At 50.2% G+C, this 16,618-nt stretch overlaps 1 protein-coding gene across 15 annotated transcripts in view; it reads left to right on the plus strand.

The window, feature by feature from the left end:
• The window catches only part of DHRSX (dehydrogenase/reductase X-linked), a 195,896-nt gene that overhangs the window by 138,632 nt on the left and 40,646 nt on the right, over positions 1–16,618 (plus strand). The gene's annotated exons all lie outside the window — the stretch shown is intronic.

Below are 16,618 nucleotides of genomic sequence, written 5' to 3' on the forward strand. Positions count from 1 at the left end.
TGGTCCCCTGTGTCTAGCGGGTGTGGTGCTGCCTGCATCCGCTGGACACGGTTGCTCTAGGGACAGGGCTCCCTGCATCTGCTGGACACAGGTGCTCTGGGGACGCTGCTTGCTGCGTCTGCTGGGCAGAGGTGCTCAGAGTGCGATGCTCTGTGCATCCTTGCCATCAGCACCCCCTGCAGGACCATGTAGACCTTCCACTTCCAGCTCCATGCAGAAGGATTTACCTGGGACTCCCTAGCAAGAAGAACAGCCCTGCCATGCCTGGCTTCCCTAACCCCAGGCTTGAGGCAGGGCTGAGCACGCGGCGGGCAAGCCTTCCGCGATGGCCGCTTGGGGCTCCAGGCCTGTGTGTGCCGCCTGCTGTACAGGAGGGCCCGGCAGGAGGGAGGAGGGGAGTCCGCACAGCCAGCACGTGCTGCAGACAGGAGTCACGGAGCAACGCACGGAGTGGGACGGGGACACCGGAATGTGGGACGTGGAACCCGGGGCATGTGGGACGGGGAGCACCGGGAATGTGGGAAGGGGAACCCCGGAAATGTGGGACGGGGAACACCGGGGCATGGGGGACGGGGAACACCGCGAATGTGGGACGGGGAACCCGGGGAATGTGAGACGGGGAACACCGGAATGTGGGACGTGAAACGCGGGGCACGTGGGATGCGGAACCGGGGAATGTGGGACGGGGAACCCGGGGAATGTGGGACGGGGAACACCAGGAATGTGGGAAGGGGAACCCGGGGAATGTGGGACGGGGAACACCAGGAATGTGGGAAGGGGAACCCGGGGAATGTGGGACGGGGAACCCGGGGAATGTGGGACGGGGAGCACCGGGAATGTGGGACGCGGAACCCGGGCCACGTGGGATACGGGGCCATGTGGGATGCGGAACCCAGGGAATGTGGGACGGGGAACACCGCGAATGTGGGACTGGGAACCCGGGGAATGTTGGACGGGGAGCACCGGGAATGTGAGACGGGGAACACTGAGAACGTGGGACGCGGAACCCGGGAAATGTGGGACGGGGAACACCAGGAATGGGGGACGCGGAACCCGGGGCATGTGGGACAGGGAACACCGGGAATGTGGGAAGGGGAACCCCGGAAATGTGGGATGGGAAACACCGGGAATGTGGGAAAGGGAACTCGGGGCATGTGGGACGGGGAAACCCGGGAATGTGGGGAACCGGGGGAATGCGGGACGAGGAACCCAAGGCATGTGGGATGGGGAACACCAGGAATGCGGGGGACGGGAAACCGAGGGAATGCGGAACGCCGAACCCGGGGCATGTGGGAGGGGGAACCTGGGGCATGTTGAACGGGGAACACCAGGAATGTGGGACAGGGAACTTGGGGCATGTGGGACGGGGAAATGCGGGGAAGGGGAACCAGGGGAATGCGGGAAGGGGAACCCTGGGAATGTGGGACGCGGACCAGGGGAATGTGGGAAGGGCAACCCCGGAAATGTGGGACCTGGAACCTGGGGAATATGGGATGGGGAACCCCGGGAATGCGGGGGACGGGGAACCGGGGGAATGTGGGGGAAGGGGAACCCGGGGAATGCAGGACGGGGAACTCGGGGCATGCGGAGGGCGGGGAAAGCCGGGAATGCGGGGGAAGGGGAACCCCGGAAATGCGGGGGAAGGGGAACCCTGGGAATGTGGGACGCGGAACCCGGGGAATGTGCAAAGGGGACGCCCGGAAATCTGGGGGACGGGAAACCCGGGGTATGCGGGAAGGGGAACCCCGGGAATGTGGGACATGGAACCCCAGGAATGTGGGGGACAAGAAACCTGGGGAATGCGGGACGGAGAACCCGGGGAATGTGGGAAGGGCAACCCCAGAAATGTGGGACACGGGAACCCCGGGAATGTGGGGCACGGGAAACCCGGGGAATGCGGGAAAGGGAACCCTGGGAATGTGGGACGGAGAACCCGGGGAATGTGGGAAGGGTAACCCCGGAAATGTGGGACACGGAACCCCAGAAATGTGGGGGACAGGAAACCCGGGGAATGTGGGACGGGGAATCCCGGAAATGTGGGACGGGGAATCCCGGAAATGTGGGACACGGAACCCTGGGAATGTGGGGGACAGGAAACCCCGGAAATGTGGGACACGGAACTCCTGGAATGTGGGGGACGGGAAAGCCAGGGAATGTGGGACGGGGAACCCCGGAAATGTGGGACACGGAACCCTGGGAATGTGGGGGACGGGAAACCCGGGGAATGTGGGACGGGGAACCCAGGAAGTGTGGGACACGGAACCCAGGGAATGTGGGGGACGGGAAACCCGGGGAATGTGGGATGGGGCACCCCGGGAATGTGGGGGACAGGAAACCCAGGGAATGTGGGACGGGGAATCCCAGAAATGTGGGACACAGAACCCCCGGAATGTGGGGGACGGGAAACCCGGAAATATGGGACACGGAACCCCAGGAATGTGGGGGATGGGAAACTCGGGGAATGTGGGACGGGGAACCCCGGAAATGTTGGACACGGAACCCCGGGAATGTGGGGGATGGGAAACCCGGGGAATGTGGGACGGGGCACCCTGGAAATGTGGGACACGCAACCCCGGGAATGTGGGACGGGGAACCCCGGAAGTGTGGGACACAGAACCCAGGGAATGTGGGGGACGGGAAACCCGGGGAATGTGGGACAGGGCACCCCGGGAATGTGGGGGACAGGAAACTCGGGGAATGTGGGATGGGGAACCCCGGAAATGTGGGACACGGAACCCCGGGAATGTGGGGGACGGGAAACCCGGGGAATGTGGGACGGGGAACCCCAGAAATGTGGGAGACAGAATCCTGGGAATGTGGGGGATGGAATAGCCAGGGAATGTGGGATGGGGCACCCCGAAAATGTGGGACACGGAACCCTGGGAATGTGGGGGACGGGAAACCCCAGAAATGTGGGACACGGAACCCCTAGAATGTTGGGGACGGGAAAGCCAGGGAATGTGGGACGGGGAACCCTGAAAATGTGGGACACGGAACCCCTGGAATGTGGGGGACAGGAAGCCCCGGAAATGTGGGACACGGAACCCCTGGAATGTGGGGGACGGGAAAGCCAGGGAATGTGGGACGGGGAACCCCGGAAATGTGGGACACGGAACCCCGGGAAAGTGGGGGACGGGAAACCCGGGGAATGTGGGATGGGGAACCCGGAAATGCGGGACACGGAACCCTGGGAATGTGGGGGACGGGAAACCCGGGGAATGTGGGACGGGGAACCCCGGAAATGTGGGACACGGAACCCCGGGAAAGTGTGGGACGGGGATCCCGGGGCACGCGACCTGCCTGGCAGGTACCCCCGCCCGCCGAAGCAGCGGCAGCACCCCGTCCTCCGAGCGCCCTGCTGGAGGGCCGCCTCCTGTCGTTGCGGGCGCTCCCTGCGCGGCCCATGCTGCGTATCAGAACCGTCTCTGTGTCACTCATTGATTATCAGAACCGTCTCTGTGTCACTCATTGATCTTCTGAGACGGAGTCTCGGTCTGTCGCCCGGGCTGCAGGGCAATGGCGCGGTCTCGGCGCACCGCAGCCTCCGCCTCCCGGGTTCAGGCGAGTCTCCTGCCTCAGCCTCCCGAGTAGCTGGGGTTACCGGCGCCCGCCACCACGCCAGCTAATTCTTGTCGCTTTAGTAGAGTCGGGGTTTCTCCGTGTTGGCCAGGCTGGTCTCGAACTCCCGACCTCAGGTGATCCGCCCGCCTCGGCCTCCCACAGTGCTGGGATGACAGGCCTGAGTCACCGCGCCGACCACAGTCTCTGTTTTAAATAATGAAGACGAGCAGATCAGATCCAGAAAACCCCACCCAACGTAAACGACAGGTACTTGCTAAAGAATTTCGATGTTAGGAAGCGCTTAATAGACATTGAGCATCATGATCACGGAAGAAGCCCGAGGAAGCTTATACTACCAAGTGCAGTTAACAGGAGACTTGTTATCCCTATAAAAGCACCTGGACGTTAAAGAAAGGCTGTGGTGGCGTTGCTCATGTGCCATGAACGCTCTTTTTCCCTCTTTGAGATGAAGTTTTGCTCTATGGCCCAGGCTGGAGTGCAGTGATGCAATCTCAGCTCCCTGCAACCTCCGCCTCCCGGGTTCCGGGAATTCCCCCACCCCAGCCTCCCAACTAGCTGGGATTGTAGGCACCCACCACCATGCCTGGCTAACTTCTGTATTTTTAGTAGGGGTTTCATGATGTGGACCAGGCTGATCTTAAACTCCTGACCTCGAATGATCTGCCTGCCTCGGCCTCCCAAAGTGCTGGGATCACAGGTTCGAGCCACCGCCCCTGGTCGCCATGAACTCTTTATTTATATACATATATATATATGTGTGTGTGTGTGTGTATGTTATATATATAATTATATATTATATAATTATATAATAAATGTTATAAAAGTCACTTCTTCCATGGCAGCAGGCAAGAGAGGGCGTGTACAGGGAATGCCCCTTTATAAAACCATGAGACCTCATGAGACTTATTCACGACCACAGGAACATGGTAGAGAAAACCACCTTCCTGATTCTGTTATCTCCCACCGGGTCCCTCCTGCAACACGGGTGAATTATGGGAGCTACAGTTCAAGATGAGATTTTGGTAGGGACATGGCCAAACTCCATGAGACCTCATTCTCAGATAAGATCCCATTCAGACGTACCAGCGGTTAGGAATTTCTCTGTATTATTGTTATTTTTTTTTCTGAGAGGAAGTCTCACGTCACCCAGGCTGGAGTGCAGTGGCATGATCTCAGCTCACCGCAACCTCAGCCTCCCTGGTTCAACAGATTCTCCTGCCTCAGCCTCCTGAGTAGCTGGGACTACAGGTGTGCACCACCACGCCCGCCTAATGTCTTTGTATTTTTAGTAGACACAGGGTTTCACTATGCCGGTCTAGAACTCCTGACCTCAGGCGATCTCCCGTCTCGGCCTCCCAAAGTGCTGAGGTTACAAGTGTGGGCCACTATGCCCAGCCCCTTCCACCAATTTTTTTGAGACATGAAACCCCCATTGCTTTTCTTTTCCTGGTCTCTCCTTTTCCCTTCTCCGGTCTGATTATGTAAAATGAATCCTGCTGACAGGTGCTTACCTGAGCCAGGATTCATTTCTGCTTCATTGCTCTGCGGAGGATGATGAGAGTGTTACCAGACGTCTCCTCTGAGCTCTCGGGGAAGTGTTTTTTGGTGACAGCACACAGTCTTTCTAAAGCTGCTCCTTTCTCATAGTTTGTAGCTTTGGACTGAACTTTTTTTTTCTTTTAATTGTACTTTAAGTTCTGGGGAACACGTGCTGATCTTACAGGGTTGTTTCACATGGACACACCTGCCGTGGTGGTTTGCTGTCTCCATCCCCCGTCGCCTACCTCGGGCGTTTCTCCCAGCGTTTTCCACCCCCAACCTCCCGGCTGTCCTCCCCAGCCCCCCACCCCCAACATACCCCCAGTGTGTGATGCTCCCCTCCCTGTGTCCGTCTGTTCTCATTGTTCAACACCCGCGTGTGAATGAGAACATGTGGTGTTTGATTTTCTGTTCCTGTGTCAGTTTGCTGAGAATGCTGGTTTCCAGGTTCATCCATGTCCCTGCGAAGCACACAAACTCATCCTTTTTTATGGCTGCATAGGATTCCACGGCGTACATGTGCCACATTTTCTTCATCCAGTCTATCATTGATGGGCGTTTGGGTTGGTTCCAGGTCTTTGCTGTTCTAAATACTGCCACAAGTGAACACACGTGTGCATGTGTCTTTATAGTAGAACGACTTGTAATCCTTTGGGTATGTGCCAGTCATGGGATTGCGGGGTCAAATGGAATCTCTAGGTACTTGAGGAATCGCCACACTGTCTTCCACAATGGTTGAACTCATTTACTGCAGTGACCTCTTAAAGGAGAGAACGTTGCTTTCCTGGGGCTGCCCTAATAAAATATCGCGGACCCAGTGGCTTAAACAGCAGACATTGATTCTTCCACAGTCCTGGAGGCTGGAGGTCTCAGATCCAGGTGTGGGCACGGCTGGTTTCTCCTGCGGCCTCTCTGCTGGGCTTGGAGATGCCGTCTTTTCCCTGTGTCCTCACAGGGTCGTCCCTCTGTGTGTGTCTGTGTCCTCACCTCGTTGTTATGGGATGTCTGAGTCCATTTCAGACTGCATCACAGAACGCCATACAGAGGGAGTCTTGCTCTGTCACCCAGACTGGAGTGCAGTGGCACGATCTCAGCTCACTGCAACCTCCACCTCCTGGTTGAAGAGATTCTCCTGCCTCAGCCTCTCGAGTAGGTGGGATTACAGGCATGCGCCACCCGGTGCTGCTGATTTTTGTATTTTTAGTAGAGACGGGGTTTCACCATGTTGGCCAGGCTGGTCTCGAACTCCAGACCTCAGCTGATCTGCCCGCCTCAGCCTCCCAAAATGCTGAAATTACAGGTGGGAGCCACTGCGCCCGGCCAGCAGGCCTTTAATTCTATCATTTTGTTTAATGTTTACCCAAAGGGTTGACACAGTTGAGAATCGGGCTCTCACACGACTCCCTCGTAGACCAGCAAAATCAGTATCAACAGGGAACGTGTTTGAAGCAGAGATGCTCGCGTTCTGAGGCCATACCCCACATCTGCTGAACCCAAATTTTGGAGAGCAGGGGTTGATGAAGAGACAGTCTTCAGGGAATTCTGATGGATGCTAAAATGGGAGAAGCGCTCGAATTTAAAATAGGCTACTTACTTTTTGTATGCAAGATGTGGTTGTTGGCTTTCACCTGATAAAATCACTGCCAGTAATTAGTGTTAATTGCGAAAATTGATTTACTGGCTTGGAAAATTAGCGTTCTTGTGAAGGAATAAATCACAGTATTGTCACGTATTCCAAAAATCCAACACAGTTTTCACACATGAGAGAACCCGTGTCCTCCACTGGGCTCATCATCCCCATGGTGAAATAAATTTCGGTGGGAAGCATTTTGGGAGGCCGAGGTGGGCAGATCACCTGAGGTCAGGAGTTCAAGACCAGCCCGGCCAGCATGGTGAAACCCTGTCTCTACTAAAAATACAAAAATTAGCCAGGCATGGTGGCCGGCATCTGTAATCCCAGCTACTGTGGAGGCTAAGGCAGGAGAATCGCTTGAACCCGGGAGGCGGACGTTGCGGCCAGCCGAAATCGCGCCATTGCACTCTGGCCTGTGTGGCTGAGTAAGACTCTGTCTCAAAAAAAAAAAAAAAAAAAAAAAAAAAAATTAAATGGAATAGGTGGATAGAATATACTGAGAATTGTTTGTAACTAATGCAATCCACTCTTGAAGAAGTAAGTAGCTTGGGTAAAAAGTTACGTTGTGGGCTAGTCCGAGTGCAGTGGTGTTTACAACGAATTGATCACACGCAGTTACAGATTTCTCCGTTCCTTCTCCACTCCCACTGCTTCACTTGACTAGCCTTAAAAAACTTAATTAAAAAAATAAAAAAGTTAAATTGTGGCCAGCTGTGGTGGCTGACACCTGTAATCCCAGCACTTCGGGAGGCCATTGCCTGAGGTCAGCAGTTGAGACCAGCCTGGCCAACATGGTGAAACCCCGTCTGTACTAAAATAAAAAAAAGTGTTAGCCAGACGTGACGATGGGGGCCTATAATCCCAGCTACTTGGGAGGCTGAGACGGGAGAACCACTTGGATGGTGGTTTCAGTGAGCCGAGATCGCGCCGCTGCTCTCCAGGCTGGGTGGCTGAGCAAGACTCTATCTTGAAAAAAAAAAAAAAAGTTACATTTAGGGGTCAGGGATAAACATTTGTGGATTCTTTCCATTAATGTTATTTCTAGTTTGTCGACCCCCCAATGCATTTTCCTGTTAAGAAATGGCAGTAAGGAGTATCTCTGCACAAGGTCCATGCAGTGCACGAAATGCCACGACGACCTCTTGCAGTATTGATAGGAAACACTCCTGTGTTTACAGTGGCTCCCATTACAAGCAGAAAAAAGTTCAGCATACCACCTGTTTATTATTTAATTTACTGATGAGTAGAGGCGGAATGGCTTTTTGTTTGTTTGTTTGTTTGTTTTTCAGTAAACGGTCTTGCCCCGTCACCCAAGCTGGAGTGCAGTGACATCATTTGCTCACTGCAGCCTTGACCTCCCCGGCTCAAATGATCCTCCTACCTCGGTTTCCCATGTAGCTGGTACTACAGGTGTATGCCACCATGCCCACCTACATTTTTTTTTAATTTTCTTTGTAGAGACAGGGTCTTGCTATGTTGCCCAGGCTGGTGTTGAACTCCTGGCCTCAAGCGGTCCTCCTGCTTCACCTCCCAGTAGCTGGCAGTGCACATGTGCACCACCACACCCAGCTAGTTTTTAAATACTTTGTAGAGACGGGATCTCGCCATGTTGCCGAGGCTGGTCTTGAACTCCTGGCCTCAAGCGGTCCTCCCGCCTGGCTTCTGTAGTCACTGGGATGGTATGCTTTACTTCATCATCTGGATTGGGTCTCACACTCAGTTTAGGAACTTCAGGTCCATGTTTGATCTGTGTGCACTGCACCTGCTGCCATTTCACTCAGTCCCTTCTGCTGCAGTCATTAAACCATGAACGAAGACTGTCTGTAGATAGCGTCTATATTTCCTCCCAGGCATGAGCTATTGAAAACAAACTTCCAGGAGAGGCGAGAGATCACCTGAGGTCAGGAGTTCGAGAACAGCCTGGCCAACGTGGCGAAACCCCATCTCTACAAAAAAATCAGCCAGGCTTGCTGGCGGATGCCTGCAACACCAGCTACGTGGAAGGCTGAGGCAGGAGAATCGCTTGAGCCAGGGAGGTGAGGTTGCAGTGAGCCAAGATCGAGCCGCTGCAGTCCAGCCCAGCCTCAGTGACAGCACAAGACAAACTCTCAAAAAAATAAAATAAAATAAAAAAAAAACAGGGACACAGACCTCCCAATGTATGTTCTATTCTTTAAGATTCCTTTCCTCTGAGACCCTTAAGTTTGTTATATTTTATTTTATTTGAGATGGAGTTTCGCTCTTGGGATACATAGGCACCCAGGCTGGAGGGCAGTGGCGTGATCTCAGCTCACTGCAACCTCCGCCTCCCGTATTCAAGCAATTCTCCTGTCTCAGCGTCCCGAGTGGTTGGAATTACAGGCAGCACCACCATGCCTGGCTAATTTTTGTATTTGTTTGTAGAGATGGGTTTTCACCATGTTGGTCAGGCTGGACTTGAACTCCTGATCTCAAATGATCCCCCCACCTCAGCTTTCCAAAATGGTGGGATTACAGGCATGAGCCACGCCATCCAGCCATGACAGATTATCCATTTAAGAAATTCCTTATTTCACTCTGATGTCCCTTTAAAGACTCAGTGATGGAGGCGTTATACGTATGGGCGTGCCTCTCTGTGAACGTGGATGTTTTGGTTTGAGTTTCTCAACTTAGGTCACTTTGGGCCACTTCTTTATTATTTTATTTCTAAGCATGTCTTCACATCAGGTGAAACTATCGTGTATAGACTGTGAGTTGTGAAACGTGTTTTGAGTGTGCTATCCAATACCGATTCGGGTTTCACTAAAGGTTTAACACATTCCCCCTGTGTCGTGATATATACATCGGTCAGCTGACACACTCACTATGTGTCTATTAGCCAAAATATCAGGGTTTCTGGATGAGGAAACAATTTACAAGATACATGCCACGTCCCGGGGTGTTTTGTCTTTTTTTCTGTTAGCAGAAAAACTCAAAAGAAGTCTCTTTGTTCACAGTATGTTCTGAGTTCATGGTGGGTTGATACTTATCAAGAATGTTACATGTAGGTGATAGTTGTCAAGAATGTTACATGTAGGTGATAGTTGTCGAGATGTTACATGTAGGTGATAGTTTGTCAAGAATGTTACATGTAGGTGATAGTTGTCGAGATGTTAAATGTAGGTGATAGTTTGTCAAGAATGTTACATGTAGGTGATAGTTGTCGAGATGTTAAATGTAGGTGATAGTTGTCAAGAATGTTTCATGTACATGATAGTTATCGAGAATGTTACATGTAGGTGACAGTTGTCAAGATGTTAAATGTAGGTGATACTTGTCAAGAATATTCCATGTAGGTGATAGTTGTCGAGAATGTTACATATAGGTGATAGTTATCAAGAATGTTACATGTAGGTGATAGTTGTCAAGATGTTAAATATAGGTAATAGTTGTCAAGATGTTAAATGTCGGTGAGAGTTGTCAAGAATGTTACATGTAGATGATAGTTATCAAGAATGTTACATGTAGATGATAGTTGTCAAGAATGTTACATGTAGATAGTTGCAAGAATGTTACATGTAGATAGTTGTCAAGAATGTTACATGTAGATGATAGTTGTCGAGAATGTTGCATGTAGATGATAGTCATCAAGAATGTTACATGTAGGTGATAGTTGTCAAGATGTTAAATGTAGGTGATAGTTGTCAAGATGTTAAATGTAGGTGATAGTTGTCAAGAATGTTACCTGTAGATGATAGTTATCAAGAATGTTACATGTAGATGATAGTTGTCAAGAATGTTACATGTAGATAGTTGCAAGAATGTTACATGTAAGTGATAGTTGTCGAGAATGTTACATGTAGATGATAGTTCTCGAGATTGTTACATGTAGATGATAGTTATCAAAAATGTGACATGTAGCTAGTTCTCAAGAATGTTACATGTAGATGATAGTTATCACAAATGTTACATGTAGATGATAGTTGTCGAAAATGTTACATGTAGATGATAGTTCTCGAAATTGTTACATGTAGATGATATGTGACATGTAGATAGTTCTCAAGAATGTTACATGTAGATGATAGTTATCACGAATGTTACATGTAGATGATAGTTATCACGAATGTTACATGTAGATGATAGTTGTCGAGAATGTTACATGTAGATGGTAGTTATCAAGTATGTTAAATGTAGATATCCTAGAAAGAATATAATAGTTTGTTCTCTCAAAGGGAAAATTCAGTGTAGACATGAAGGATTGTTATAAATGTATTCGATGCCAGCCATAGTTGCTCACTGAAACAGTGATTGTCATGAGGTTTAATGAGCACTGGAAAAATACCTGCGTTCAACTAGGCCATGAGTAGCAGACTGAATTTCCGTAATTGCATTTGCAGTGTGATTGCCCACTACTCTCCTGCAATGGAAATGCATTGCAGTGCAACGTGTTCACAGGAAGTTGACATAAAGCCATTCAATTGTCTCTGCTTCTATACAGCTGCCCCTCAGAGTGGATAAATAATCAATGCAAATACTGGCTGTTGATCCATATAAAAGGACACCGCTTACAGAGGCTAGCTGGGGAGGTACCGAGATATGACATGTGTGTATCCTGCAGTCCTGGCACGGTAACATAGAAACAGCTTCTTTCCTATCATCAGCACTCAAAAGTTGGCTCAGTCTTCATTTCTTTCTTTCTTTTACTTTTGTTTTTGAGACACAGTCTCACCGTGTCACCAGGCTGGAGTGCAATAGCACCATCTCAGCTCACCACAACCTCCGCCTCCCGGGTTCAAGCGATTCTCCTGCCTCAGCCTCCTGAGTACCTGGGATTATAGGCGTGCGCCACCACTACCGGCTAATTTTGTATTTTTAATAGAGGCAGGGTTTCTCCATTGAGGTTGGTCAGGCTGATCTCAAACTCCCAATCTCAGGTGATCCACCCACCTCGGCCTCCCAAAGTGCTGGGATTACAGGTGTGAGCCACCGCGCCTGGCCCATTCTTTCCCATTTCTGGTGTGGATATGGCTTTATCCCTAACTTCCACCCCAGGGAATCTCTCCTGAAACTACCTGCCCTCTTGAATGTATTTCTCCACCTCCTGTAGAGAAATGTATGGACTTTCCCCCTGCCCCCAGTGTGTATTTTTAAACAATGTTAGTTCCCTCTTCTCCACGCTACCGTGTAAAGCCGTAATTACACAAGCCATCCATTTACTCTGGAGAAATCCGCCTTTGGATGGTACATGCTCTGCTTTTTAAAGTAACCATTCCTCTTACCCATCCATCAACCCCGCAGATTCAGAAGCAAATGCTGGTACGTGACAGTGAAAAGACGCTTGTGCCAGCAGGAAAGCCAGTCTCTGCCTCCCTGCTCTTAATGACTCCCTGTTTCCGTGGGGTGAGGAGATCAGAGAAGTTTGCCTGAAAAGATATCTCGACAGTAATTGGGGGTTTGCAGTTTATCTTGGATCAAAGACGGGACTTGAGCTCGGAACGGCTCCATTTCCTTGTCTTAATTCTTCCCGTCTCTTAATTTTTTTTTTTTTTTTCCAGACAGAGTCTTGCTCTGTCGCCCAGGCTGGAGTGCAGTGGCGCGATCTCAGCTCACTGTAACCTCCGCCTCCTGGGTTCAAGCGATTCTCCTGCCTCAGCATCCTAAGTAGGTGGTGCAACAGGCATCTGCCACCACACCCAGCTAATTTTTGTGTTTTTAGTAGAGACAGGGTTTCTCCATGCTGGCCAGGCTGGTCTCGAACTCCTGACCTCAAGTGATCCACCCACCTCAGCCTCCCAAAGTGCTTCGATTACAGACGTGAGCTACTGTGCCAGGCCTGGGAATTCCTTTATGGCCAGTTTTTATATACTCAGGGTGGAGGGAAAGTTAAGAGTTCTGTTGTTAGGATTTATGGCTGGCGTGGCGGTAAAGGTGTTTTGGTTCCTAGGACCCACCTTGTGAAACAGTGATTCTAGTTTCTATTGGTATCGTGGGGCAAAATGGGTCTGAGAGACGGGCTGGGAGAAGGTCAGAGAGAAAGGTTTGCTCCTGAGGCTGCTTATGAGCTCTTCATTTTAGTGTGTCCGTTCCTGAGACCCAGCCTCGGCATAAATTATTGGTTTTGTTCATTTACTTTATGAAAAATTACATATATTAATATAGAGGGCATCTAATTTTTTTATAGCGTTTCCTCCCTGCTCTGTAGTTGTGATGTTCTCCTTTTCATCTGGGAAATACAGTGTATACTGAACATTTTATAACAGGAAGTGGATGAAGCCACACCAGGGCCAGCCACTCACGTCTCTCATCCCAGCACTTTGGGAAGCTGAGGTGGGCAGATCACCTAAGGTCAGGAGTTCGAGACCAGCCTGGCTATCCCGATGAAGCCCCGAGTCTACTCTAAATGCAAAAACCATCTGGGTGTGGTGTCGTGTGGCTGTTGTCCCAGCTACTCAGGAGGTTGACGCAGGAGAATCGCTCCAACCCTGGAGGCGGAGGCTGCAGTGAGCCAAGATCGAACCACGGCACTCCAGCCTGGGCAACAGAGTGAGACTCTGTGTCAAATAAAAACAGCAACAAGAACAGCAAAAAGAAAGCAGTCCCGGACTCTGTTCCCCCGGGATTTCGCTTATGTGTATACCGTTTTCAGCTGCGTTTCTCATTTGCTCTGATCTTTTTGGTTTCTTTGGCGTGTTTTCCACGGGAAAGCGTGGTGATTCTTCTTTTCCAAACCCTTAGGTCAAAGTGTACTTTGTTTATGTCACTTTTCTATTCTTGGTTAGGAACGGCCTTTGTTGGTGCGATGCACTGGATTTTCACTGATGCTTTTTCTGGAACGCGTATGATGACCATGTCTTCCTTGTACTGTTTTGAATGTGTTAAACATTCTTTTATGCTTTTTGATGTAGTGTTTATTTATTTAGCATAAATATCATGCCGATATTCAAAATACATCTGAGATGCTTTTGTGAACCCCAACAATTTGAGACAGGACTCAGTTCATTTAGAAAGTTTATTTTGCCAAATTTAAGGACGCATGCCCACGACATAGCCTCAGGAGATCTTGACGATACGTGTTTCAGGTGGTCAGGGCGGAGCTTGGTTTTATTACTTTAGAGAGATGTGATACATCAATATATGTATGAACTACATTGGGGCGGGCGTGGTGGCTCACGCCTGTAATCCCAGCACTTTGACAGGCTGAGCTGGGTGGATCATCTGAAGTCAGGAGTTCGAGACCAGCCTGGCCAACATAGTGAAACACCATTTCCACTAAAAATACAAAAAATTAGGCCGGGCGCGGTGGCTCAAGCCTGCAATCCCAGCACTTTGGGAGGCCGAGGCGGGTGGATCACGAGGTCAAAAGATCGAGACCATCCTGGTCAACATGGTGAAACCCCGTCTCTACTAAAAATACAAAACATTAGCTGGGCATGGTGGCTCATGCCTGTAATCCCAGCTACTCGGGAGGCTGAGGCAGGAGAATTGCCTGAATCCAGGAGGCAGAGGTTGCCGTGAGCCGAGATCACGCCATTGCACTCCAGCCTGGGTAACAAGAGCGAAACTGCGTATAAAAAAAAAAAAAAAAAAAAGAAAAAGAAAAAAAAAAAAATTAGCCAGGCATGGTGGTGGACACATAATCCCATCTACTGGGGAGGCTGAGACAGGAGAATCACTTGAACCCAGGAGGCGGAGGTTGCAGAGAGGTGAGACTGTGCCATTGCGCTCCAGCCTGGGCGACAAGAGCCAATGTCCATCTCAGAAAAAAAAGGAAGTACAGTCATTGAAAGGCACGGAGAACTGGGGCAGGGAGGGGCTCCCAGGTCACAGGTGGGTGACATGCAAATGGTGCATTCTTTTTTTTCTTTCTTTCTTTCTTTTTTTTTTTTTTGTGAGATAGAGCCTTGCTCTGTTGCCCAGGCTGGAGTGCAGTGCTGTGATCTTGGTTCACTGCAACCTCTGCCTCCCTGGTTGAAGCGATTCTCCCGCCTCAGCCTCCAGAGTAGCTGGGATTACAGGAGTGTGCCACCACGCATGGCCAATTTTTTGGATTTTAGTAGAGACGGGGTTTCACCATGTTGGCCAGGATGGTCTCGATCTCCTGACCTCATGATCCGCCCGCCTCAGCTTCCCAAAGTGCTGGGATGACAGCCTCCATGCCCAGCCAATGGTTGCATTCTTTTGGGTTTCTGAGTAGTGTTTCCAAAGAAGGCGGTCAGACATGCATCTATCGCAGTGAGCACGGGCTGACTGAACAGAATGGAAGGTGGGTTTGCCTTGAGCACGTTCCAGCTTGACTGTTTTTTTAGCTTTTTGATTTTGGGGACCGAGGGTACTCTCCTTTCACAGCTTCCTTTAGGATACGTAGACCATGTGCTCAATTCAGAAAATTAAAATATACTTATATATATATATCTAAAAGAAGCAAGAGCTATGAACCTTCGGCCACCTTGAAATAGTATTCAGGTCATTGTATAGCAAGTTGATTTCCTCTGGGCATCTCTGGAGCCAGAGGAAAACGTTACTGCTCAAATACTTCTCCTTGTCTTATTGAAAAGAACTATGAGGCCAATTCTACAGCCAGTGGCCTATTCCTAACATTATATTCTGAAAGGAGTGTATGACGGCTATGTACCTTCAAGGCACACAATGCAACACCACAAATAACAGCTCTTTCAAAACGGTTTCTGGCCAGCAAGGGCAAGGTGGCTCAGGCCTCTAATCCAGCACTTTGGGAGGCCAAGGCGGGTGGATCACCTCAGGTCAGGAGTTCGCGACCAGCCTGACCAACATAGTGAAACCCTGTCTCTACTAAAAATACAAAAAATTAGCCGGGCACGGTGGCAGGTGCCTGTAATCCCAGCTACTTGGGAGGCTGAGGCAGGAGGATCACTTGAACCCAGGAGGCTGAGGTTGTGGTGAGCCGAGATCACACCATTGCACTCCAGCCTGGGCAACAGAACGAGGCTCCATCTCAAAAAAATAATAATAATAAGTATTTCTAAGGCATCACTGTAAAAGGTGGGACATACTTAGAAGGGCATAGCTGGATACAGCCAGTTTTCTAAGCTTCTGGTGATTGAGCTTACGAGGGACAGAGAGGCGGACATTTCTCACTGTACCACAGTTATTGGGTCAAGTTTTATCACCATGTCGTGTGATGCTAAAACATTTCTCTAAGCTGCTTGAACCAAGGTGCACAGAGTTTCATGTGGGCCTAGCACACTGCAGACCTCGCAATACGTGTGAGGAAAATTCTTCGTAGCTTGGTAAATTTGCAAAATTGCTTGTGCAAATGTGTTTTATGATTTGAGACTCATCACAAAGACCATATGTGACCGGGCGCGGTGGCTCACGCCTATAATGGAGCACTTTAGGAGGTCTGGGAGGGTGGATCACGTGAGGTCAGGAGTTCGAGACCACCCTGGCTAACATCGTGAAACCCCATCTCTAGTAAAAATACAAAAAAAATCAGCTAGGCGTGGTGGCGTGTGCCTGTAATCCCAGCTACTCTGGAGGCCGACGCACAAGAATTGCTTGAACTCGGGACGCAGAGGTTGTGAGGCTGCATTCCAGCCTGGATGAGAATTTAAAAGAAAAGACCACAGGTGACTCATGCCTGTCATCTCTGCACTTTGGGAGGCTGAGGCAGGTGGATACCTTGAGGTCAGGAGTTCGAGAACAGCCTGGCCAATATGGTAAAACTCCCATCTCTACTAAAAATACAAAAAATTTGCTGAGTATGTTGGCGGGCACCTATACTCCGGGCTACTCGGGACGCTGAGGAGGTTGCAGTGAGCCAAGATCATGCCACTGCACTCCAGCCTGGGTGACACAGTGAGACCTTGTTCCAAAAAAACAGTCCAGACACAGTGGCTCATGCCTGTAATCCGAGCACCTTGGGAGGCT

The sequence above is a fragment of the Saimiri boliviensis genome, chromosome Y, assembly GCF_048565385.1.
Source record: "Saimiri boliviensis isolate mSaiBol1 chromosome Y, mSaiBol1.pri, whole genome shotgun sequence".
Lineage (NCBI taxonomy): Eukaryota > Metazoa > Chordata > Mammalia > Primates > Cebidae > Saimiri > Saimiri boliviensis.